Below are 24,929 nucleotides of genomic sequence, written 5' to 3'. Positions count from 1 at the left end.
CCCGGGCAGACCTCTCGGGCTAAGGGGTCCAGACGGCAGATAGGTCCCTCCGTGCCTCTCAGGAGAGATTTCCCCCCACCCAGCATGCCCTCCTCTGGGTGGGAATACTTACCCCCTGAGCACTTACCTCCTCCTCCGGTGTCTCCGTCGGAGTCTCCTGCATGGGGCGGGGAGCTACCTGTAGTGCAGTGCCAGGGAGGAGTGGCCCAGCTCTGCGTGCGCTGGACCTGGAGACGACTGTTTTCCAGGTAGCTCCAGGGGGTTTTTGTGGCCAGCCTTCTTCGTGGCCACCTCCTCCCCCTTCTCCTCCCCATCCTTCTTCTCTGTGCCGTTTCCCTGGAGTAGGGCCCAGCGGTAGTTGTCGATGTGGTCTTCATAGGCCCCGATGTGCATAGCTGGCGTCCCTCCTGCTCAGGCTCCCGCACTCGGCCCTCCAGGGACTCCAGCAAGGAGCACATCCCACAAGTGGGGGAGCGCCTGTGCTCGGGGCCAGCACCGCTGCCACCCCAGGCACCCCCGCCGTCCAGGGCCAGGGCTGCACGCTCTGTCTGCCTGGGGTCTGGGTGCGGGGAAGCTGAAGCTGACAGGCACGGTGAGCCACTGCCACGGCTGCGAACTACGTCTCATACTTACCTGGTCTCAGCAGCTGCTCTTCAGGCCCGTGGGCTCAGGCCGCTTGCTTGGAGCAGCCCTCTGGGCGCCCTGTACGTGCCCCTCTGCACGAGCTCCTGTGCAAACCGCTGCTTCCCAGTTGGGCTGCACCTGTTCGTGCGCTCTGTTCCTGGGGCTCCCGGGGGGCTCAGCTAAGTAGGGACTTGTGGTGGGGGGGTTCCCTCCCGGGCTCCACTCAGCTGACATGTCCTGCCCAGCAGGGCCCCAAACACACACATGCACACACTCACTCACGCACACTCACACTTCCTCACGCTGTACATGCACCCCTGGGCTCACTCGCCCCCTCTCACGGCCGAGCTCCTACCTCCTGGCTCTTCGCTGGGGCACCCGGGTCTTCGGCTCCCAGGGACACAACAGGCATGAACCCATGTGTCCCCCTGGGGAGCAGACCCAATAGCAATATTGACTAATGGAGGCCACTGGATGTTCCCCACCTCCCGTGTCTGGGACAGCACCGCACCTACTGCCGCGTTGGAGGCATCCGTATGCAATAGAAATGGTTTGGTGAAGTCGTGTGTGTACGCCCCTGGCTCAGTGCACAGAGCCTGTTTAACTGAGAAATGCCTGCTCCAGCTCAGGTGTCTCAGGTGTGCAGCCCCCCGCTCCCTCCCAGCCCTACCGGCATCCCTCACTCCTGACCTCCCCCAGCCCTGCTGGTGCTCCTCATTCCCAACCCACGGCTCCCTGCTCCCCCTGGTAACCCTAGATAGGGGGGCATCGGCAGAGGGGCAGGGGGCAGGGGATGTCTGCAGGGGAAGGGGGTGGGGGGGTGCAATGCATGGGGGGTTGGGTGGGGAATGGGTAGGCACAATCTGGGAGGGTGGAGGGTAAGCACAATCCATGGGAGGGATTATGGGTATGCAGGATCTGCAGGGGATTTCTGGGCTCCGGGAAGGTTTGGCAGGATCAGGTTTTTAGCCCCCAGCCTGGGTCAGTTCCGGTTTTCATCTACATGTGGCAAAAGCACGGACGTGCATCCAGACAGGGTCTGCAGAATGGCTGCGCAACCTCCATTCCTGAGATGGCCAACTGTATATAGTTAAAACATTTCTGTTTCTATTATTTAATGCAATAAAATATTAATTAGTTAAACAGTCCTGTTGAAGGTCATCTTTTTCAACAGTTGCACTCTCATGAACAAGATGTCTTTTCAAAAGTCAAAATGCTTCTTAACAAGATGTACTTGCAACCCTACTGCTCCTCGTGCAACCCTACTGCTCTTCCTCCTCCCTTTGATTCAACATTCATTAATATTGTACTGAAATTATGATAACATTAGGAGTTAGCTGGTGTTTTGTGCGTGGCTGGCCCTGGGATGTTCAGGCAGCCGCCAGGTGTTCAGACATCCCTCGGGGAAGTGAAAGTCATTGGAGTGAAAGCAGACACTTGGCTCTTGGAGGACGCCGGCGTCAGGACCCCAGCCTGCTGCTCAGAGCATGGCAGTAGGAAATGAAGAAAACCGAGAACCGTTTTCACAATTTGTTCCTCATCACATTTTTCAGAGATAACACTTGGTATTTGGGAAACAAGTACAGCAGAAAGCGGCATGGAGAACGAGCAGCCTCCTTCTCAGACTCTTGAGGGAAACCAATACCCAACGATTTCCAATTAGTTCGAGTTTTCTCCATTATTCTTCGGGCCATTATGGACGAGATAGATCTAGATACAGATATAATCAAGGATTGAGAAGGGTAGGACTCCCAGCAGGAACACAGCTTTACAAAGTAAGACCTCGTTTTGGATTGTGTACAACCGCCACCTCCCCTTTCTTCTGTCCCCACCACCCCGTGGCCCTTTCTCATCTCTGAAGTGTCTGGAGTGGACATGTTGAACTCTTAAGTCAGCTCAAAGTTCAGCTTACCTCTGAAGTGTGGCCTGGTAGCTGCACCCACCCACAATTTCCACATCCATGTACTCTTACCTGCAAAAAGGCTCATCCTTGATGAACTGCGGTGCTTACACGAAGGTCTCTAATGACCAGAACCACAGGTCCAGGCCCCAAAGACTTGCACACCATCTTGATGCATTAAGCAGATGTTTGAACACAGTGCCCCGTGCCTCAGCACAGCTGCAGACCCAGGTCCGTTTGGGCTAGTTGCAGCCAGCTCAGGTCTGAGTTATGACCTGAGTGCAGCCGACAGGAAAGTGCCGTTTTCCCCTCTCACGCATGGACACAAAACCAGGGGAGCTAAACTCACTGACCATTTCCAGGAACAATTTGTTGGTGAGATGAAGCATGAGCACTTTTAATCTGGAAAGAAAAAGTGTTCCAAGTTAAGAGGAAGTAAAAAAGGGACGGTGAAAGAAGTGGTTATCCCAGATACTGCAGGGCGATATCTTCTATTAGACCAAGTATAGTTACAAAAAAAGTTATTATTTGCAAGCTTTTGGGCTCCCTCACCCTCCCCCAGGCAAAGGAGAAGGCACCGATTGTCCCACTTCTCCCGGGTAGAAATGTCCCTGTCCTGGATCCTGGCACTTCACCACCACTGGAGATGTCCCTGTTCCCACTCAGCTAGTAGACGACCAGGGGAGAATTGTAGGAAGAATCGGTGCCGTTCTGCAGGGAGAGGTGGAGACGACTGCAGGATTTCCCTAATCAAATGTGCACAGAATAAGTGCTGTTATGTGTGACATTATACAGGGTTAGCTCTTTCCTTTTCTGGCATTAAACAGTGCCGTGTCCTTCACTTCCCTGTAATGGGAAGAGGGAGCAGCCATTTCTCAAGGATCATTAAAAGTTCTGTTTTTAGGAAGGCACGACTGCTGCAAGAGCTTAGACACGACAAACCGCTATCATTTTATGCTTAACTCAGATTCCTCCTCACCCATCTAACAGCTTGGTCTTCATCTATCACATGTTATCCCACCTCGGTCCCCTTCTCCACGTGAAGTGTTTTACGTGCAAAGGCAGGTGCACCGCGTAGCCTGAGTTGTAAAATGTGAGTTGCCGACCCAGGGGCCTCCCATTGTCCAGCACGTGGAGCAGACCATGGTGGGAAAGCTCTGCCTTGACACACAGCAGGGAGCTCAGTCGTGCTCCAGAGGTTATTGTGTGTGCTGTGTGTGTGAGTGTGTAAGGCAGGCACTTACATCACGGCCAAGAAATGATCAGGCAGTTTTCTCTGGGCACTCCAGTGTATTTAGCACAGCCCACACAGCGATCTTCCAGTCTCACTGAGAGCCTCGTCTTGCCGGCCTGCCTCAGGCCAATTCCCACTGCGGGTGAGCTCTGGCATCAAGCCTTCAAAGGGGCACGAATCACTGTCCGACATCCACGCACAACAGCAGACATCCTTGCGGAGCTCGTCTCCTGCTGTGCAGGGCCTGGGGGACCGACTACGTGTGCATCGTGAAACCTGCCCCTGGGGTCTTGGTGTTCAGGACAGGGGTTGGCAGCCTCCAGCCCGCTCCGCGCTGGGATCCAGCCTGCAGGACCGGGGGGGCATTGGCAGCACATGGCAGCAGGGGCTGCTGAGGTGGCACCCCGGGGTCCGTCTCCTGCTGGGTGCCATTCATCGCAGTACATGCCTGTGCCATGCTTCATCTCTTGCCTGCGCAGCCCCTGCGGATGCCCCAGCCCTGCCTGCCTGTCTCTCAAGCCCACCAGAGAGTGGATCAAACCGCGGGAAGCTCCGCCAGCCCCAATGCAGAATGAGAAAACGGAAAGGTGAACTGAAAATACTGAAGCTTGACAGTGGTCGTTGCAAAACATTTGGAAATAAGTGCACATAGCTTAGTCTGCACTGGTTGCAAAGCAGTATTTCTGTGTGCACTGTACTACGGCATACGACTTGTTCAAGCCTTCACCATAAACCATTCCACCTGGGGCTGGGGCTGTCTGGCACTTCAGGCCTGAGCTATCATCAAGCACAATGAGATAAGGTAAGTGGCTAGGGAAGGAATAAGAGTTACGCTGGCCTCACACGTACCCACAACAGCAGCTGCTGTATTCAGAGGAAGTGCCGCTTATCGTAGAGCAATGGTTCCCCAGACATGATCCGCAAATGCAAGAGACCTCCTTCCCTGCAATTAAAAGTTTCATGATGAAAGGGAAAGGTGAACTGAAAACTACTGAAGGTTGACAGTGGTCATGGCAAAGAAGTTGGAAATAAGTGTCCTAGAGAGTGGTGGGGAGAGCACTAGACGCCGGTCTCTGTTTTCTTTGCTATCCTCAAGAAGGGGACGTGCCAGCACTGAACACGTACAGGGGCGATGTGTCGAACCTACAGCGTGTCCTAGCCTTTGCTCCCACCACGGGCAGCTTGACCTCTGCAACCAAAGGGAACAGAGATGGTCCCAATGGAAAAGGTACAGATCTCAAGATTTCCATACTTGTCCTGTGCAAAGCCACCTGCATTGAAAAGGCATCCCATTTCTGAGGGAAATGTGAAATTAAGTGAAATATTTGTGATGCTATGTTCATACTTACAACTGTACGCAAAAAAGCTGAGTTCTGCATTGCTTTCCCCCGTTTTTGCGGCTATGATCCCTCCCCCTAGTTTCGGCTCCCGTTCGGGCTCCCACCTGACATTCTGCTTCAATGCCGCTAAAGAGTGGCTGGCACAAACATGCCTCCATCGTCTCTTCCTGGAGACCACGTTAAAATTCCTCCTGATCTCATGCAGGCCCTTTCTGATGATTAGCACGACTACTCACTTCAATTTAAGTTTTTCAATACATTTTCATGCTGTTTGGGTTCTCTAATATGCTACAAGGCAAGCAGTTTACTGTTGAACACTGACACCCGCTCCCTGCCCCGGCTGGAGATGCAGTCGATGCAAGCACAGCTGGCTGGAAAACCGAGCCCTGATTGTGGCGCTGTAGTTTTTCCCAGGGGGAACCCCCTGCCCCTCCAAAATCATGGACTATGGCCCGGGGAAGACCCCCGCCCCTTCTGCCCCGTGTCAGCAATTCTCAGCCAAGGTGCCAGGAGATCTTGGGAGGGGTCTGGAGGGCGACTCACTATTCCCACTCTTAGTTGTGCACACACCTGCACAGGAGAAACCCAGATTTCACATAGGAAATAACAGTGACAAAGGCATTCTGGCCTGCTGTGGTCTGCCTGAAGTCTTTACAAGAGATTTGCTTTTTTTTTCCATAGTCTAAACAAAAGCTGGCATTTTCCAAGGGGTGACTTGAGTCTGAAAAGTTGTATTAGACTGCAAAAGGCAGTGGCAGATGTGGAAGTGCGCAGCGTAGGGACTGGGCACGGCGTGTGACCTGGATGCAGACAAAATCAACCCCATCCTGGGACTGGCTCCCCTGGAAAGTCCAGTGCAAGTTTCCCTTCCCCGCAGCGAGAGCTCGCACATGCCCCAAAATGCTTCCCTGCCATTTGTGAGTGCTCCTTTTGTTGAGAGATGCCGTGGTTAAATGCTGCCCGGGGGTTGGGCCCAGACCAGCGTGGGGAATTCAATCCTTGGTCGGTCCCCACTCAGTCAGAGGAAACCACGCCGGCGTTCAAGTATCCGAGCCCGTGCCACGCAAACGCAGACGACACACCGCCAAACACCTTCCACCTCAGATCTAGGTATTATCAGCCCTGCTGAGAGGAGGAAATATGTCTTCTTTAGCAAAGAGCACAACATTATCAGCGATTATTAAAAAACCCACAAAATAAAAAGTAACCACACACTCAAATGTACCGATCCCCCAGCAGCTGACACGGTCTAAAGTCATTTAAAACCAGGAGGGTTTTTCCCTCAGCTCTTCATGTTGCACAGAAAAAGACCTAATCTACCATCAGCTAAAGTGAAGTTATATAGTCTATAACCATCTGAATTATGGGATCACTTTATAAACTAGAAGATTTACCATGCTGACATGTTAGCCAATACTGAGCAGAGAAGAACTCATCCCAAAACGTATAAGCTTGCTCCTCAGACGTAAAAATACACCACCGCCCAGTTGCCTTGTTGTCCGGTGTGACACACGTCTCATGAGGCTCAAACAACGCCCTGCAGAGCTGACACTTCACATTTGCATCTTTTTTCCCTTTCAATGAACACTGTCAAGTTGGTTAAGCTCCAAATGCATAGAAATATTTTTTTATGATTTATGTATGTGAGTGAAAGCTTTTTTTTTTTCTTTTTCTCTTTTTTTGGTTTCTGGTTTTGTTTTGTCTGTTTGTTAGGTAAATGTACTAATTGGGAAGGAAATGCAAGAAACAAGAAGTAAATCGGATTGATTTTCTTCACTGCTCAACAAGCAAATGCCATAAGAGGCGACAAGCACGCTGGATCTTGAACTAGCTTTCAGTGCTAGTAAGCCAAGGCATCGGCTCTCAAGCTAAGGCCTTGGCTCCAGAGCCCGTACACGTGTTTCAGGGTTTTCAAGCACCCTCCTCCTCCCCTGGGCCCGAGGGATTCAGCAATGTCTACTTTGACAGGAAAGAAAACCTGAACTCGGGCAGGGCACATCACAGACAAGGCTGAGAAGTGCTGGTGTTGACACAGAGGTGGCCACGTGGGAAAGACACGTTCATCTTGACTCTGATCCTTTCAAAGGGAAAAAGGAAGGACCCCCACTCCCTCGCACGCGCACACACACGACAGCTGCAGCTGCTTTCAGGGAAAGGGGCACAAACCCCCCAACCTACAGGAGTCAGTGCTTCGCAGCAGCATGGTGACAACAATGGGGAAAGGCGCTCCGCTTGTCCACGCACAGCCCCTATATATTAATCGTTACAAGTACAGTCTTCGACACGAGGAACGGCAGACACTCGTCATTCAAGGAATTGCTGCGATGACTCCTGCAAAGGAAGCGTGCGTGGAGCCAGGTCCCTGCCCCACGGGAGTGTGGACAGCACAAGTCCACGTGAGGACGGACTGCAGTTTGCCGTATGCTTTTGGAGACGACTCTGCTCTTCTGCCAGCCAGGAACGTTTTGGCTCAACTCCAGGCCCAGAAAGAGGAGACCAGGCCCCACTCCACTTGCTTTTGCATTCAAGACGGTCAGAAGGAGACCACGGGAACAGCTCTCGAAGCGTCTAGGAGAAACCTCAAGTTCGAGGCCAGAGCGGCGGTGGTTAGAGTCACCCAGCAAGGTGGGAGTCCTAGCTCGTCCTGCGAGGAAGACGTGTCCAGAGATGGTTGCGCTGGCGAGGCATCTTTGTTGTGGGCATCGCTGTGGATCTGGCCCTCCTGCCAGGACTCCCAGGAGCGTGTGCCCTCCCCGCTGGCGGACACCGTCTCAGCGTCCCAGATAGCGGAGGTTTCTGCGTCATGGAGCTGACCTGGCCGCCCCTTTTAAAAGGCTGGAAAAACAAGCAACAGCTCTGCTGACGAAGCTTTCAAGTCTCTGAGCTTGTAGTTCTCCGTGGACTTTGTTCTGAAGAGGAGAAAACAGTATTGCTAGCAGGAACAACACACGCGTGGCACCACTGGACTCTCTCTGCCTTTCCTGGCTCACAAGTCGGTCCACCGAGCACTGCCAGGCCGGGCGTCTTACCTTGTTCTCGCAAGACCTGGGCAAGTCATTTAAGACTGAAGTGTGCAGAAAGGTAGGAACACAATTATCGCTCCTGGAAAAAACGATCTTTCCGTGGTCAGATGAGGACAACCTTGCACGGAGGCATTTCAGACACCAACATCCCCGTCCGCTAAGAGCCACCCCTCTCTGGAGGGGGACACGGCCTCTGTTTCCACCGTCTGGGCGACGTGCCACCAGACCAGCACGGCTGGAAGCAAAGCTGATGATCGGCTCCCTTTGGAGAAGGGTTTCTGGCAATGGAGAGCCCTGGGGCAGTGCAAGTTGGGAAAGCCTTGGGGCATGCAGGTTGGCTTCTGAATCTTTCAGCTACGTTCCCAAATGACCCGTGTCTGGGATTTCTGAAAGAAATGTTTCCACTGAAGTAAACTGAGTCTTCTAAGCCTTCCAGATGGGCGACGGTTACATCTCCTCCCCCGGTGCAGTGGGGAGTGTGGAGGTCTCTGTCCATCCCATGAATAACATTGGCATGCCCTCCACCCCACTGATCCCTCTCCACCTTCTGACGCTGCCTCAGTTTCCATGTCCAGCCACGGGGGGAACTTCAACCAAAACAGGTTGAAAACCCCTGGAGGAGTAGGTTGGAGCACCAGAAAGCATGAGCAGATCCTCCTGCCTTGACATCCCGCCCAGGCCCCTCATAGGTGAAACAAGCACTGGACCTGACTGCTTACAGACTCCTGTTCCTGGTCCATGCACACAGTGATGTGCAAAGCTTCAGGACACAACAAGGGCAGTATTTTATGTTCCCTCTCAGCTGTCGCTGTGAAGAGCAACAGCATCACCTTGCTAAAGCGGACTGATGTGCCTCACTCCTTTTTATGGACAGAGAATACTGTACCCCATCAGGTCCAAACTCAAAGTGCCGGGGAAGCGTGAAATCACAGCATGTCCAAGCACCACCCATGAGCCCAAGTGGAGACCAGCACAACGAGTCAAAGACACACCTGGATATGCACTTAAATAAATATTTATTTTTTATTAATTAAACTTAATTATCTTAATTACAGAACTACAGCATTATGGAGGATGGCCCAGGGCATGGAGGCGGAGGGCAGACCCGCAGCAGCAGGAGAAGTCAATGCACTGGCCAGCAACGTGGCTACACGAGCCATTCCTGGAGGACGAGCAGGAGACGGCGAATGTCCTGGTTTCTTGCCACAAGCAGCAGTGCTGTGGGAATACTGCATTGCCCCACTTCAGAGATGCAGCAGTGACAGCGAATGTCCTGGTGTCTCACCACAAATACAGGATTGCCTCATTTCAGAGAAAGCCGCAGCAGTGCTGGAGACACACTGGATCCCCCCGTTTCAGGGAAGGAGCAGCAGCGCTGTGCAGACACTGGATCTCCCTGCTCCTGAGGACAAGCAGCGGTGCCGTGGAGTCACTGATCTCCTGGAGGAGGAAGAGGAGGAGACGACACGGGATCCCCGGACTTGTCCTCCTCCCCTATGCTGCCAACACCTCTGTTCGGTTGCTGCAGAGTCAAGATGGAAGAAGCCTTCTGGGACAGCCGCAGTGATGGCCTCCCACGATGCATTCTGCCTGCCACCATTTGCAACAGCTTCCACTTCTGTTTTGCCTCCAACAGCCTCTTGCCATGAGCGGACAAGCTCCTGACGGCCACCAAGCCCCAGCAGTGGGAGCACCCCATGTCTGGGGGCAGCTTCCCACTCGGGGCACTAGCCAGAGCTTCAGCTGGCCCTATTTATAGAGGAGCTGCTGACTGCAGCTGACCAATCACATAGGCTCTATCCATATATGGTCATCCAATTGTCCTATAGCCATCCAAACATCCATATATGGCCATCAGGTGTGGTGACCATGGATTGTTCACATTTGGACAGCTCCTCCCCAGTTAATCCCGGTGAGAAAATGGGGAAAGCCCAGGTGCATCCCACACCCGTCTTTCACCCTTGCAAAATCAGGACTCTGGCTGCAACCAACACTTGCAATCATAAATGTCCTTGTCTTTGGCTTTCCCCTCTTTGGGATTTGCTGCTGCGCTCCAGACACGTGGGGCACAGCCCCCGCTCCTCATTGGCAGCGCGGTTCTGCCACAATCACAGGCCTCCAGGAGCTGGGGCTTCAAAGGAAACACCCACTCCCAGGGGAGTCACGCTAAAATCCCACTTGGCCATATTCATTTCATCCTCCCCCTCAGCTTGTGGGGACATCCCTTCCCTCCGGGATTGTGCCTGGGCCCACGAGCTCTTCTTTCCCTAAACCTCCTCCTCTCTGGGCACAAACCGACTTGGGACTGAGCACGAAGCTCCAACTCTTTGGTCTCTCTCAAGTCAAGGGGAGAGCTGGCATTGAGCCGTCACTGCCTCCCTCCTCTTCCTGCCCCGATATGTCAGTGGCATGTGAGCTGTTTTACTGAGACTTATACTTGAATGTAGTTACGAGAGTCCGGAGGAAATCAGTCCGTCCGTCAGTCCTTAGTGAGACACCTCACAAGTTTGTCTGTTATGAGATCACCCTGGCGGTTTCCTCACAAAGGCCTAGGCTAGGCTCTGACATCAGACCCCGAAGTCAAGACACAGGGCCAGTGACTTCATAGACACTTGGGTCTTCGGGCCAGCTGAGTACCACAGAGGAGCTCACTTATGTACATCACAAAGCATCCCAGCTCAGTAACGCAACCTCACGCAGCCCTCTGCAGTGACCTCCCTCGAGGGTTTCCCTCACAACCCCTCTTAGCGTTTGTTCTTCCAAGAGACACTTGGCCAACTTCTCAGATCAGATTTGGGGATCAGGATGAGCCCGGGAGGAACACAACATGGCATGTCTAGGGAGACAGGGACAAGCAGAGGGTAGTAGTGTGGATTTGGTAAGGTGGGGTCGGCTGCTGCCACGTTGTGGGAGGGGGATGTCCTGTGCTTCCGGTAAGGACAGACCTCAGCGTGAGATAGGGGTAAAGGGAGAGCTCAGCTGCAAGCCAGAGATGAGTGCGTAGGTGAACCACACTTGGTGACAACAGGGAACGTCATTTCGGTTCTTTTGTGACGGGGATCATTCAAGTGGCAGCAGGCTTCTTGCACGTGAGAAGTCAGCACTGACCATGGCCACAGAAAGCGTCTGGATTTGCTGAGATCAGAACGGAGAGGAGCGATGACTGAACAGAAGAGGACATCTCAGGGGATCCACTGACTCCCCCCTTCTCCAAATCAGGAGGCTGAATGCAGTGCTCCTCCAGTGAAAGGAGGGGATCTGATACTTCTCGAGCACCAGACCACTGTCTCCACTGCTCCCATGTCCTAGTCCCAGGGATCCACATGGCTTTTGGCCACCTTTGGCCATATAAGAAAACACACATACATGGCCAAACATGGCCATAAACCCACTCAGGAGTCCCGTGCCCATGTAAGGGCAATGCCCACAGTCATAATGGCTATGTGTTCCCTATATGGGCACTTGGACTGGATGGGGACCCATCTGATGGCCATATATGGACAAGCCGAGTCTGGTTGGCCCCCGGAGAGTGATGACGTGGGACCGGGCTGGCCAGCAGCTCCCTTATAAAAGGGCCCAAGCGCTGAGCCCCTCTCTGAAGCCAAGGACTTCCCATCACAGCGAGAAGCTCCTCGACAGTAGTGTTGTCACGAGAGAAACCACATGCGAAGGGCTCAGGGGAAGCGAGGCAGAAGGACCGGTGCAGAGAGGGGCCGCCACAGGCTGCGGAGGGCAGAGCACAGGCTTGGAGAGAAGAAATGGCGAAGAAGGATCTGGCTGGAGAAGACGCCAAGGCAGGCACTCCTAAAGGAGGAGGTGCTGGAAGAGAGGCCGGACCACCGTGTTTGGGACATAGATGCGGGGGCCTGTGGACACAAACAAGCTCCTGCTTGCAGAAGCTGAATATCCTAACGAGGCACACCCCCGAATAATGACCTGGAGGATACTGCAGCTATGAGTGTCTATCAGATGGACTGTGTGTGCTGGGGGAGGAGAAGGGGAGGAGACATTGCCTTTACACTCAGCATCCGTGTAAAATAGGAAAACGCTAGGAAGAAAGAAGCCTCTGCATGCTCAGGGCAGGGAGCCAAACAGCGACACATCCTGCTGCGACGGGGCAATCAGGAACAGACCCAAGAGCTTGGAAAAGTCACTGGCACTAAATCTAACAGCAGAAACCCTCTTCCTGCTACCACGCAGCCACAAGAAGAGTGGCTCAAGACCAAGGCAGCGCACCCCAGCTGTGTTTCCCGAGCCAAACTGGTCTTTGGTGGAAACTCAGAGTCTCCTAGACCTCCAAAGAGAAGATCAGCTCCTTCTTGCACATGTGTTCCCTGTCTGATCCTGCCAGCAGCTCCTGGTCCTTTCTGACCGATGTCCCCAGAGCCTTTTAGTTTCATTAAATAAAGATCATTTTCTCAGGATTGTGATCTTCTCCTTATCTTGTGTGATCATTCCTTGTTTTAATAAGATAAATACAGATCAATAGATGAACTGTTCAGTTCCACTATTTGGAGCAAGTCTTGATAAGAGAGTGGCCTCCCCAGGGGCCACCACCCCTGCACTTTTCACTGCCCTGTGGTGCAACACATACACGTGACAGGAGTTTGCTTTCATGAATTTGGGGTGCAGTTCCCCTCAAACCCCTGCACCGACCTCCTTGAAACGTAGCAAGCTTTATGCTCCTAGCAGAGGCTACTGTCCCTGCACATTACATTAAAATCAGACAAAAAACAACAGCGTTACAGATATTTCATTGATTCCCCATGATACCCTATGGCCGGATCTCCGAAGCTTTTCCGAAGCACTTTAGAAAGCCTAACGAAGCCAGCGCTTCGATCTGGACATGCTGCTTTGGATGCCGAAGCATCTAAAGCTTCTCCAGATATGAAGCACGGTCCGAAGCCTCGCACAGCCCTAAGCCAACCTGTAACACAAGTGTCCCACTTGGAGGCAAGGCCCTACAAGGAGAGACGGAGAGACCGAATCTCGTCGGCCGGCACCAGAGCAGGCTGAGAGGTGATCTTGTGGCCGCCTATCATTTCATCAGGGAAGCACAGCAGGGACTAGGAGATGCTCTATTCACTAGGGCACCCCCTCCAGTAACTAGGAACAACGGCCACAAATCGATGGAGAGCAGGTTTAGGTTGGACATTAGAAAGAGCTTCTTCATGGTGAGGGTTGCCTGAATCTGGAAAGGGCTCCCAAGGGAGGTGATGCTCTCCCCCACCCTGGGGGGCTTCAAGCGGAGACAGGACCAGACTGGATATGTGCAGTGACATCCTCTGCAAGGCCCTGGGGATCCCTCCACTCCTGTGACATGATTTTGTCTGCTCCAGTGTATTGCAGGCTCAGCCCATACCTGAAAGGTCTTCTCTTGGCAATAAAATCCTCAGTAAGGGCCTGGGGTGGTTTTTAGAAGCCGTTTACCATGTGGCACATAAGAGAGGATGTTCCCGGCAGGATCCCAGGTACCATCCCTGTCCCACATGACGTGATGTCCAGGAATCAGAGGGATCTTCAGGCCCCAAGGCTGCAGCAAGAATGATTATAAGAAACCTGGCGGCTGCCCTGTCCTCAGCACAAAGAGGACTTCCAGCCCCAGCCCCTTTCCCTCAGGGCACCTGGCAAGAGCTCCACATTTAAGGCCTGTGGAGGGGCATGTTTAACTCCATGGCTGTCTCTGGAGCAGCCAGCAGGGCCCTTTCTCATCATAAGAGTCACTTTACTGCCTCCAGAAATCTTCTCGTGGCAGATCGAGTGACTTCAGCCACAATCCTGGAACAGGCACCCCCAAAATAGACCGAGTAGCATCCTCCCTTCTCTGTGCTCTCCCCCCGTGAGGACCACCCAGCTGAGCAGCGCAGCACCCCCATGCCTGCAGCAATGCCCAGGGGGGTTTATTTAACAGAGAGCAGCTGCACTCTGGGCAGAGAAGAAATCTGTATGATGCCAATGATATCTACTGGCCTCGGTTGGGTGTAAATGGTGTGTTGACCCCGTGGCTTTCTCAGACCATGGACTGGGGAGGACAAGGAAACATGGGACTGGAGGGGACCTCTTCGGTCATGGCTACATCCTTGCCAGTGCAAGCAATCTCACTATATGATCCCAGGCTCAAATCCGGCAATCGGTCAGCTCCCTTCTCAGCCTGCCTCTCCCTAGGATGAACAAGCCAGTACCTTCACTTTCTTCCGTTCAACAAGCTCCACATTTCCCTGATCAGCCCAGGAAGTCTTGTCTGGACTCGTTCCACTTCTGGCACCTGGGGGGCTCCAGTCGCACACGGCTGCCGTCCTTCCAGAAGTGGATGCCTCAAGTCTGCCTGCACTTTTGCCTCTGCTTTTGTGCACACACTTTGTATCTATAACTCCCCAGCCCTGGGAACTCAGGCCGATGCTGTGTTTAAGAGGAGCTTGCATGTAGACATACTCCAGTCACATTTAGTGATGCCTCCTGTCCCCTGGTCCCATGGTCTCCTAGATCTGGCAATGGGAGTTTCCAAGACAGTGGAGGCAAAGCGGAGAGGAGACTGCTCTCAGACTTCAGCTCTATGATCCCCCTCAGCCACTGAGGAGGCTGCACAGAGCCACTGTCCCCAGCACACCAGCGGTGGCAGAGCCACAACGACAGGCAACTCCGCTTCTCCCCCCGTTCCCTGCATTGGACAGAGCTGGAGGTCGCTCCATCCCACGGCTGCATCCCAGTGCAGACAGCAAGCCACTGCAGGGCACCTGAGACATTTTAAAGCACAACAGGGCTTCTACCTCTGTTTCCAGCAGAAACTCCCCTTTTTTAAGTATTTTAGACTGCAGCTGCACAGTGAAATGCTTCAAATATTACATCTACCTCCACCCCTATGTGATGGATAGAGAGCACCATAGATAAAAGCCAGTGCCAGGACTGCAGGGAAGTCTTCATTAGTGACAGTCAGCATTGACTTCAGCAGCACGAGACATCTCTGCCCAAACCACCAGTCCCTTCAGCTGTACCTCACCTAGTGTGGAAGCAAGATGGATGAGCAATGTCCTTCTTTATGCCCAGTAGTCTTGCGCTGGGATTTTTTTGTGCTCACAGATGGGGCCCTGAGTTCCAGCTCTTGGCACACAAGCAGATCTTAACTTTTGCATCGAGGGAACTCATTCATGTCTCAGGGAAGAAGAGTGGAGAAGGTTTTGGTAAGATTTGGTCCAAGCGGAGATGACTCTTGAATCTGAGCTGTGTCTCTCTCTAACACAAACACATCTGTGGCTTGTTGATAAAAGTATTTCAGAGCCTCCAGATTTCTGCAGGCAAGTTGGCAGAGGACACCTCTCCGTAAGGCCCTGACAGACATCTTGGGAGACACAAAACTAATAAGCAGCTCTGCCCACACGTAGGGAGTGTAACAGCAGACGAGGACATGATGGGCCCTGGGAGGGGTGAGAAGCTGCATGCCAGGATGCAGATACAGCTCCTTTGTGGACACTCGAAGCTCTGCCTGGAGCCCAGCTCTGATGTGAGCACAGCCGCAGGGAGGGCAGGGGAGGGGTTTGTCACAGTGGCACTGTGAAACCCGAAATTGCCACTAATGCTATCATCTACACCACACCAGTAAGTGGCCTCATCGTCTGCTTGGGAGTCGGTGATGGTTAGATAGCGACTGGCACCGGAGCTGGAGCCAGCGAATCGATCTGAGGCTCCATCCCCTTTGCTGCCTGAACCGTAGCATAGAAATCGCGGGGCCTGGTCAGGTCTCTGTTGGTACAACCAACACTGTAACTCCTGTACTGACTGCTCAGCGGGCAGGGGAGTTTAATGGTGTTCCCAGGGACAGACTCTGAGGGTGCCTGTGTCAGGGTGGGCTGCGAGAAGGAACCTGGAAGGATGACAGCCATTAATCTATTATCATAATTACACCTCTATTATGCAGCACATTGCAAGAGAATAAAGGCATGAAATAATGAAAATTAATTAAGCAAAGCAATGCAGACATTTGCAGAAGTGTTTTATGGGTTACCCGAGCAGTACATGAGCAGCACGAGGAGGAGCGGGGCCCAGGCCATGGCAGGAATCCAGACTAGCTCGGCTTCCCCAGCCAAGCGGGTTTGTGGCTGGGACCCTCTTCTCATCTGTTCAATCCCCACCGCTGAGATCAGCCCCTTCGTGCAAATCTGCACCTGCTCACTGGCTGCCGCTGCCAGTCCTTCCCCCCTCTTACTCCTAAAACTACCACCAATGCCTCCATGTTACTGTGAAAATAGGAACAAACTCTGGTCTTATGACAGTGTAGGACACAGAATGCAAGAGCTGGTTAGCCAGATGCATGCATTATCCAGAGGCTATCCTCTCCCCAAAGACCACCCATAGAGTAAGATCTACCTGCTTCTTTCCTGCACCTTTGCACTGAATTCAAGCCCAGACTCCCAAAACCTTGGCCAACCAAAGCCCATTCTCCATCAGGACAAGCTCTCACAGAGGTGCGTTGCACAGGTGTACAGCTCAGGGCACCACTGCATGTTTTAACTGGTTTTTTCTTGGCTTAGAAACAATTTGCCATTCCAGGGCCATGCAGCACCCCATGCCCACCCATTTTACCTCCCTTTAAACCAACTGTGGGCAGAGAAGTGGTTCAGAGAGGGAGTCAGAACAGAAGCATGTCCGATCTGACATGAAACTTCATGCCTCCCCATGGAGCTGTTGCTCTGATGTTATGTCCCCATTAATGGGCTCCAGGGATTTGCTTATAGAAAGCTCTCTCGCTCTGCAGAGAAGGGTACATGCATCTGTGGGGATCTGAATGGAAGCAAGGCTTGGTTTGGCACAGCGTCTAATGGAGATGATTCCTTCACCTGGGAGACACTTGTGTATGACTCCAAGCCATCCTGGGGGTGTGAATGCTGGGAGAGCTGAGGGGCTCCCGACCTACAGCCCTTGGCAAGCAAGCGAGGAGGGAACGAACAAGTGTCCACGATGGAGAGCAGAGAACTGATAAAGGGAAGCAGCTGCGTTGCCTCTCAGCAAAGGATGTAATGGCAGAGCAAGACGAGACAAGACCCATTGCTTTGTTGACTCGCAAAACTGCATTGCATAGAGCGCTGGTCCCAGCCCTGCGCTGTCCTGTGGAGCACGGGAGGATTTTTCCTCCTTATGTGAGTTGCCTGAAGTCCTTTTTGGGCGAGGCGCCATTTAAATCTAATACATTAATAAATACAAAATAAGAAACAAGTGGCCAAACTCACACCTTTTCCTGGTAGGAAAAAATCCCAGAGGGAAAGCTCCAGCATGGACCCCAACATGATCCCAGAAAGGGGATGTGCCCCAGCCCTTCGCAGTGGTGAGAGCAAGGGAGACATGTTGGTGCAAGAAGGAATCTAGGAAATGCCATCTTTGAAGGAAGAGGACTTGAGACGGCTCATTCAAATGGGGCCAACAGGAGCGTTATTTGCTCTGGTCTTTGGGATGAACTGGCTTTGGTTTTCCATTTCAGACTTCATGGCCCTGGAGTCTACCAATTCTCTCAGACCTGAGTGCATATGTGATGACTCCTGGGCATCTTTATATGTGCCCTGGGATGATGGAGTGGTGGGGGAGGAAGGATTTGAATTAGAGAGGCTCTCAAGAGCCACTCTAAATAAAACACCAGCAATGTCTCATGTATTCAGCATCCTGGGCTTTGAAATGGCAACAGGGGCTCTGTAACTAAACCTTGTTGAGGGAGTTTTAGTGAAAGGGCTCCCACAACCATGTTGAAACACAGGGACACTAGAGACATGCGATGCCAAGGCTGCTGGGCTGTTCTCCTTCGAACGCGGCAGCAGGCTCCATTTCAGAAGCCATCGATCCCCTTGCACATAGAGAGAGGCGCCCTGTGGGATCCCAGGCACCATACGTGTCCCAGATGGCTTGATCTCCGGGAACCAGATGGGTACCTGAGCACCACGGGTGAAGAGAGAATGACTACTGTTGCATTTAGAAAGCAGGGTTTTAAACCTAGTGCCCCAAGAATTCCCACAACACCCGGTTGTTCAATAGTAGAAAGGCTTTAATAACAAGACCGCAATCAAGCTTATCAAACCAAAGGACACAAAAAGACTCCTTCCCAAAATAAAAGGAGCTACTCCACAAAGTCCTAGTACATATTCAGCAGCAACAGTGTTCTCTCACCAATGCCGGCGAAGGAAGCTGGTCCAGTTGTGCAGCTTTCCCCACGCAGGATCCGGTGCTGGTTACGCTGGGTGCGATGTAGCAGTGATCTCTCTCTGCTTCTCCTGGAGCGCACACTTCGCTGGCAAATTCTGTTAGTTCTTATACTGTTTCATTGTATAACTTCAAAGCATTTTTCTTGATAGTTGCCCACTTAGAGTCCAGACAAACAGGGAGAAAAGGGCATTGATCATCATATCATAACTAGTAATTGCTGGCTCCTGTTCTTGCATTGTCTAGGTGTAAAACTTGTGCATCTCTGCAGACCCTATAATTGTCGGTCTGAGCAGTTGGACAGGATACTTAGAGGTGTCACCAAACCTGTCGTGGGGTATCTGTGTATCAACTGGGCACATTTGCAGTAGCTTGTACACGTGAGGGTTTGTTGTTCAAACTCCAGACATACATTGAATGGTTCAGACATTTTGAACACCCTACCCCTTAGGATGTTAGTTGGGAGAAGTGTTTGTCACATACAGGACATGTTTCTGTATCTTTTACAAGTTTCTCTTGAGATGCATATTTAGCCTTTTCTTCCCTGTAGCTGCTAGGTCAATTGAAATGCGTATGTAGCTTTCTTTTTTGGGGTTTAAACTTCATTGCAGAACAACAAGGAAGTTTTTTTACTTCCCCGCTTGCCATCTGACACCTCCAGGGAAGGAGTCCTACCTGACCAACACAGCAAAGAGCTACTTGGCACAGCTCACAAAGACACTCTCACGGCCCCAGAGGGACAGTCTTCCATCTCCAGCTCCCTCCGTGCAAAAATGAAGTTGATTTCCTACCTAGAGGGACTCCTTACCATCTTGTACCACCTATACTTTCCCCAGAGCTTGACAAAGGGACTTTGATCCCGAAAGCTTGCAGAAAAGGACAATTTTCTTGTGATTCTCCAGTTGGTGTCATGAAAGGTATCATTTTGGAAGGAAGAGCTCTAGTTTTTTGTACGTCTATGTAGCTTTCTTGCCTTTACTGGCTTCTGAGACACGCGTACATGTGATGAGTGTGGCAGTTCTCTGTGCTCCCTGGGATGGAGAGGGAGCTTTAAGTCTATTGATGTCTTTGGGGGAGCCAGCAGGACCCTTTCCCATCAAAATACTCATGCTCCTGCCTCCAGAAATCTTGTTGGAAGAGGTCGAGTGGCCTCAGCCAAAACGCTGGAGCAGCCCCCCCAGAACAGACCTGGCAGCGTCCTGCCTTCTCTGTGCTCCCTGCAATGCCCACCCCGTCTCCCCGCCCCTTCCCGGCTGAACAGCACATCGCCCGCACCCTAGCGCCTCCAGCACTGCCCCCCGGACCAGTTTCCTCCTGTGTAACACACGGGCACAGAGCAGGCAGCCGCACTCCGGGCAGGGAAGGGATTTGTGTGACACCAATGACCTCTCGTGGCCTCTTCCGTGTGCAACGGGTGGGTCGTTTTTCTCTGAAGATGGACTGGAGCAGACAGGGCAACACGGGCCTGGACGGGACCTCCTGGCTCATGCCCACACCCTTGCCAGCACAGGCAATCCCACATATCATCCCATGCTCAAATCTGTCAATCTGCTTCTTCAATCGAGTTGTTCCCTCCCACGGGGAACCTGCTCCAGAGCCTCCTGCTCTGATGGTTACAAATGGGATTATGTGTGATTAGGGATGACACTCTGCACAGTCTTTAATCCGGAGCTGGGATTGCCTTTCCTCCTCAATGGGTGTGTGGGTAGCTCTTTGCTTAAAGAAAGGGATTCCCTCTGAAGGGGGCACCACACATCTGTCAAGGAATCAGAGGGGAGAAGGCTGCAACCACACATTTTGGAGATGTTTCCTGAATCTGTGCTGGGTTTGTGTACCACGCATTCCCATCCTTCGTTTGCTAATAGTGGGTGTGGAAAGGTGTCTCTGAACCTTTAGTCCTTTCTACACAAAGAGAAGAGGAGGAATATATGTTGACAGTCAAGGGCAGAGAGCTGCTAGGAGGGAAACAGTGAAAAGCTGCTGTGCCTGTCCAAGAGTACGATAACAGAGCAGGACAAGGAAGGAAGGGCCTGTTACACTGCGAGTAGCTACTCGAGGGGCTGGCAGAGCTTGCTGACAAGCAAACTCGTCATGGAGCACAGATCCAAGCCACACAGAGTGCCGTCGAGCCCAAGGGAGGTTTTTGTCTCAGGTCCTCATCTGAGTGTGTCACGCTGACATACCCATAACTACCTCCAATCTTGTAACCTGCACCACACCTGGAAATAGCCTCATCTTCCCCAGGGACATTGGTGGTGGTTAAACAGAGTATGGCGCTGGAGTTGGAAACGGTGAATCGGTCTGGGACTCCATTCCCTTCAATCCCCTCGCTGTGCCAGAGAAATTGTGGGGCCTGGCCCTGGTTTTGTCGGTCCCAGTGGACACAGTAGTGCCTGTGCTCACCGCTCAGTGTCCGAGAGACTGGCAGTGCTGCCCAGAGTCACGGACTTTGCGGGCGCTTGAGTCAGTGGGGATGCGAGAGGGAACCTGGAAGAATGACAGCAATTAATCCTGTATCCACACTGAGCCTCTGGTTTTGTGGCAGACAGGGCAGGACCAAAAGGCAAGGAACTGGAAAAAACACCTGTGGGAAAAGAACCAGGGATTCATAAAGCCCAGGACGTGGCTGACCCTCCCCTTCGTGGTACCCGAGCAGCGTGTGAGCAGCACGAGGAGGAGCGGCGCCCAGGCCACGGTGGGATCCAGACCAGCGCGGCTTCCCCAGGCAAACAGGTCTCTGGCTCGGACCCGCGGAGTCTCTCTGAACCCCCAGAGCTGAGATCAGCCCCTTCACGCAACTCTGCCCCTGCTCCCTGCCCACAGGGGCCAGCGGCTCCCGGCTGAGCTTGGCAGGAGGAGCGAGAGTATTCAAGAGGTCAGGAAGTGCAAGCACAGAGGAATTCAGATGTTACCAGGGCAAGGGCTGCCTGGGGACCTGCCGGGGGAAGGCAGAGACCATCAGCAAGTCCTGGTCCTCACGCCTGCTCTGCTCTAACGCGCTTCCTTCCCAGAGCAGCGAACCCGACACAGCCCCGTTCCCATCCCCTGGGTCCATCAGGCTCCCTGCAGGTCAGCTCAGCAAACATCACACGGGCTGTCTGCCCCCCGGCTAGGAAAGAAAAGGGCCCTGAGATAAGTGGGGTGAAAGGAGCGTCCAATCCCTCCTCCTTCCCCAAAATGCCAGGATCCAACTTCCCACCCACCTCCCTCCACTAACAGCAGCTCAAGGTCCTGTGCTCCCACCCAGGGCAAGGGCAATGCGCTCCCACCCAGGGCAAGTCTCCGCTCCCCGCCCCAGCTCTCCCCTGCATGGCCAGACCCACGGCGCTCCCAGGGCCACAGCTCCAGCCTCTCCCTGACTTCTTCCTCAGTGGCCAGCCCTCACTCCTGGATTCCCAGCCTGTCTCCCCTTTGCCTCAGCCCTCACATCCTGATCAGCCCCCTGCACCCTCAGGCCCTAGCTCCTCCATACTCACCCTCTCCCCCCTGCCTGGAAGCCCCAGCCCCACACCTGACAGCCTGCAGATCTGCATGGTGAGGGCATGGCTCTCAAGGCTGAAGCGCCCCAGGCACTTGTGAGCATCCTGGTAGGGCAGGTGGATTTGTTTCGGCCACGTTTTCCTCCAAATCGGACGTGGTGATCTGGTGCAGAATGACACTAATTCTACAAGGCCGTGAAGTAATGAATCGTGAAGCATTTCATTTTGAGCAAGATAACGGAGAATACCAAACAGCGGCGGTTCCCCTACTGTAACGCACTTTTTTGATAGTAAAAGGTCTCTCTCTAAAGTACTCTATTGCTCATGTATGACAGTGGATTTACATGATTCTGCTTATACAAGTTTAAATTATTACACGTTTATAGCTAGACAGTGTCAAAAAATCCTGAGTCTTATAGTAGAATAGGGTAAGTCCTACCTGGATCTTGTCCATCATCAGGTATGAAAGGCCAGCTTCTTCCTCCTCTTCACTCTCCCCCAAATCTGAACCTCCATCATCTTCATCTTCATCTTCTTTGTACTCTCCTGGTGGACCAGCTTCTTCTTCATCTGCTTCATCCTCCTCATCCCCTTCTGAAAGGCAGGTAAATTAATTCCTTACAGCTTTGCTTAAACCTCAAAGGCTTGTTTGTAAACTCATCTTAAATGAGCTTCTGAAATCTGACTCAATTCAGCTACAAAACCTTCTCCAGAAATCTTAAAAAAAAGACAGGACAAGTAACATCCCTCTTTTTCCTCTTTCTATAGGAAGAGAAAACACAGAACTGAATGTGCCACAGCATCGAATATGAGCTGATGGGTATGGAGAAAAAAAAAAAAGCTTTTGGTATCAGCAATAAAATAACTGCTTTTATGTAGTTATATCTCAGTGTAAAGATGTGTACTCATGTTTTCCTAAGTGCAGCTCTCCTTTAACCGTGCACAGCATCTCGCTTTCTCTTTCTCCCTCTTTCTCTCTTTTTCTTTTTGTCTCTACGCATAGCTTTCTGAACCTAAATTGTATTAGTTAAGCTTCAGCTAAGTTTCCCCAAATACTCAATTAAACCAGGGGAATATTGTAATTGTTTTGTTTTCCCTTGCATGTCTATTACTACTAGTACCATTATAAATTGGATATGCTTCACAATAAATAACTTTTATAGTCAAACTGGAGGTAACCAGGTGTATTTTTCCTTCTCTACTTCCCTTCCCCACTTGCTCTGCAGCAACGCTTCTTTTACCTAAGCCAAAGATCCCTGTCAAGCCCAGAAATACTGTGGGGTCCGCTCATCAAGAGGCTACCACTACTAGGACAGTTAGGGCAAAAGATTGGGACGTGCTGAGTTTGAGACACATAAGGGGATCAGCTTGTATAGGCTGATTGGCCCAGTTTGGCTCAGGCGTGCCCTAATGAACTGAAAGCTGGCCCGTGAGGGTGTCAGCTGGACACCCAGCCGCATTCAGAGGGATTCTGTTCACTGAGTGCTGGTGTCTGACTGCAGTGTAGTGTTCCCTTAATGAACTGATTCCTGGCACATGAAGGTGTCAGCCTGTACATGCTGATCAACCCGGCCGGGTCAGGCGTGTCATGTGAGTGTATGTGTGTGTGTGTGCATGTGTGTGTGCATTTGACTGATTTAGTGGCTGGTGTGTGTGTGTGTGTGCATTTGACTGATTTAGTGGCTGGTGTGTGTGTGTGTGTGTGTGTGTGTGTGTGCATTTGACTGATTTAGTGGCTGGTGTGTGTGTGTGTGTGTGTGTGTGCGCGTACATGCACATTTGACTGATTTAGTGGCTGGAGGAACCCAGTCCCATTGAAACAGAGTCCTGCAAGATAGCTCCATTGGGGGTGAGGACTTGCAGAAGGCAGAGATACAGCTCCGTACAGAAACACAGGTAACACAAGCAGCACATTGATAGAATTGCAAAGACCCTAGAAATGTACCCCTAATAAATGAGCACACCCCAAAGTGACAGGCAAATCTGGTAATGGCTGGGATCATGGCTGAAAATCCATTTTGGACCAGCCCACACCATCTGGGCCAGGCAAGACACTGGTCATCAATTCAGTCTGTAATCTCAGCCCAAATGCCGGGTCCTTAGTCAAGCGTGTATACTTAGTACCATGGGAATGGGGGGCTGTTAGTTGGCAGCCTGGTATGAAGAAACCACGCTCTGGTCCAGGCCAGACTGGGCAGTGGTGTCCAGGAGAGTCCCCCGGTGCCATAGAGGCATGGTGTGGGGTGGCCCAAGAAGGATTTCCATCTCTAATCCCAGCCCATGAGAAATTCCTTCCTTGAGCCTGTCTACTTAGTACAGTGGGGATGGGGGAACTGGCCCAAACAGTATTTCCAGCCGTAACCCCAGCCCAAAACCAGGTCCTTATTTGGGTCCATGTACTTAGCACAGTGGGCGCGGGGGGCTGGCAGTTGGCAGCTTGGCACGCAAAAACTGCACTTTGGGCCAGGCAAGACTCTGGTTGGGGGGTGTGGGATAGTATCCAGTGCCAGAGGCATGGTGTGGGGTGGTCCAAAGAGGATTTCCTGTCGTCAATCCAGCCCAAAACCCAGTTCCTTATTCAAGCCCATATACTTAGGGCAGTATTTGCAGGGGCGGTCAGCTCAGGGCCTGGCACAGACAAACTGTGTCTTCAGTCAGGCAAGACAGCCAGGGGATAACAGAGGCTGCCAAAGGGGATGTAGCTCAGTGGTAGAGCGCATGCTTTGCATGTATGAGGTCCTGGGTTCAATCCCCAGCATCTCCACTTTTCATGGGGCAGCAGGGCAGGCCCTACAGAGACAGGTTAGAAGGTCTCAACCTATTCAGCCTCCACAAGAGAAGACTGAGAGGGGATCTGGTGGCAGTTTACAAACTCCCCAGGGGGGACTGGAGAGAATTGGGGGAAGCTCTGTTCCCCCCAGGCACCACCCAGGGTTACTAAGAATAACACCCTCCAATTGTTAGAGAAAATGCTCAGGCTGGACACCAGGAAACATTACTTTACACTTAGGGCTGCCAGGCTCTGCAATGGGCTCCCAAGGGAGGTGGTGCTCTCCTACCTTGGGCGTCTTCAAGAGGAGGCTGGGTAGATATTTGGCTGGGGTGACATGATCCTGGCACCCATTCCTGCCTGAGGGAGGGAGTCAGACC

The 24,929-nt window shown here is 52.3% G+C and overlaps 1 non-coding gene across 1 annotated transcript; it reads left to right on the top strand.

Annotated features, from left to right (window-relative positions):
• Positions 1-24,471: 24,471 nt before the first annotated feature.
• TRNAA-UGC (transfer RNA alanine (anticodon UGC)) lies at positions 24,472-24,543 on the top strand. Its single transcript has one exon. It is a non-coding gene; the product is annotated as a tRNA-Ala (tRNA).
• The last annotated feature ends 386 nt before the right edge of the window (positions 24,544-24,929 follow it).

This window comes from Alligator mississippiensis, chromosome 1 (genome assembly GCF_030867095.1).
Source record: "Alligator mississippiensis isolate rAllMis1 chromosome 1, rAllMis1, whole genome shotgun sequence".
Classification (NCBI taxonomy): domain Eukaryota; kingdom Metazoa; phylum Chordata; order Crocodylia; family Alligatoridae; genus Alligator; species Alligator mississippiensis.
This window is presented reverse-complemented; position numbering and strand designations above follow the sequence as displayed.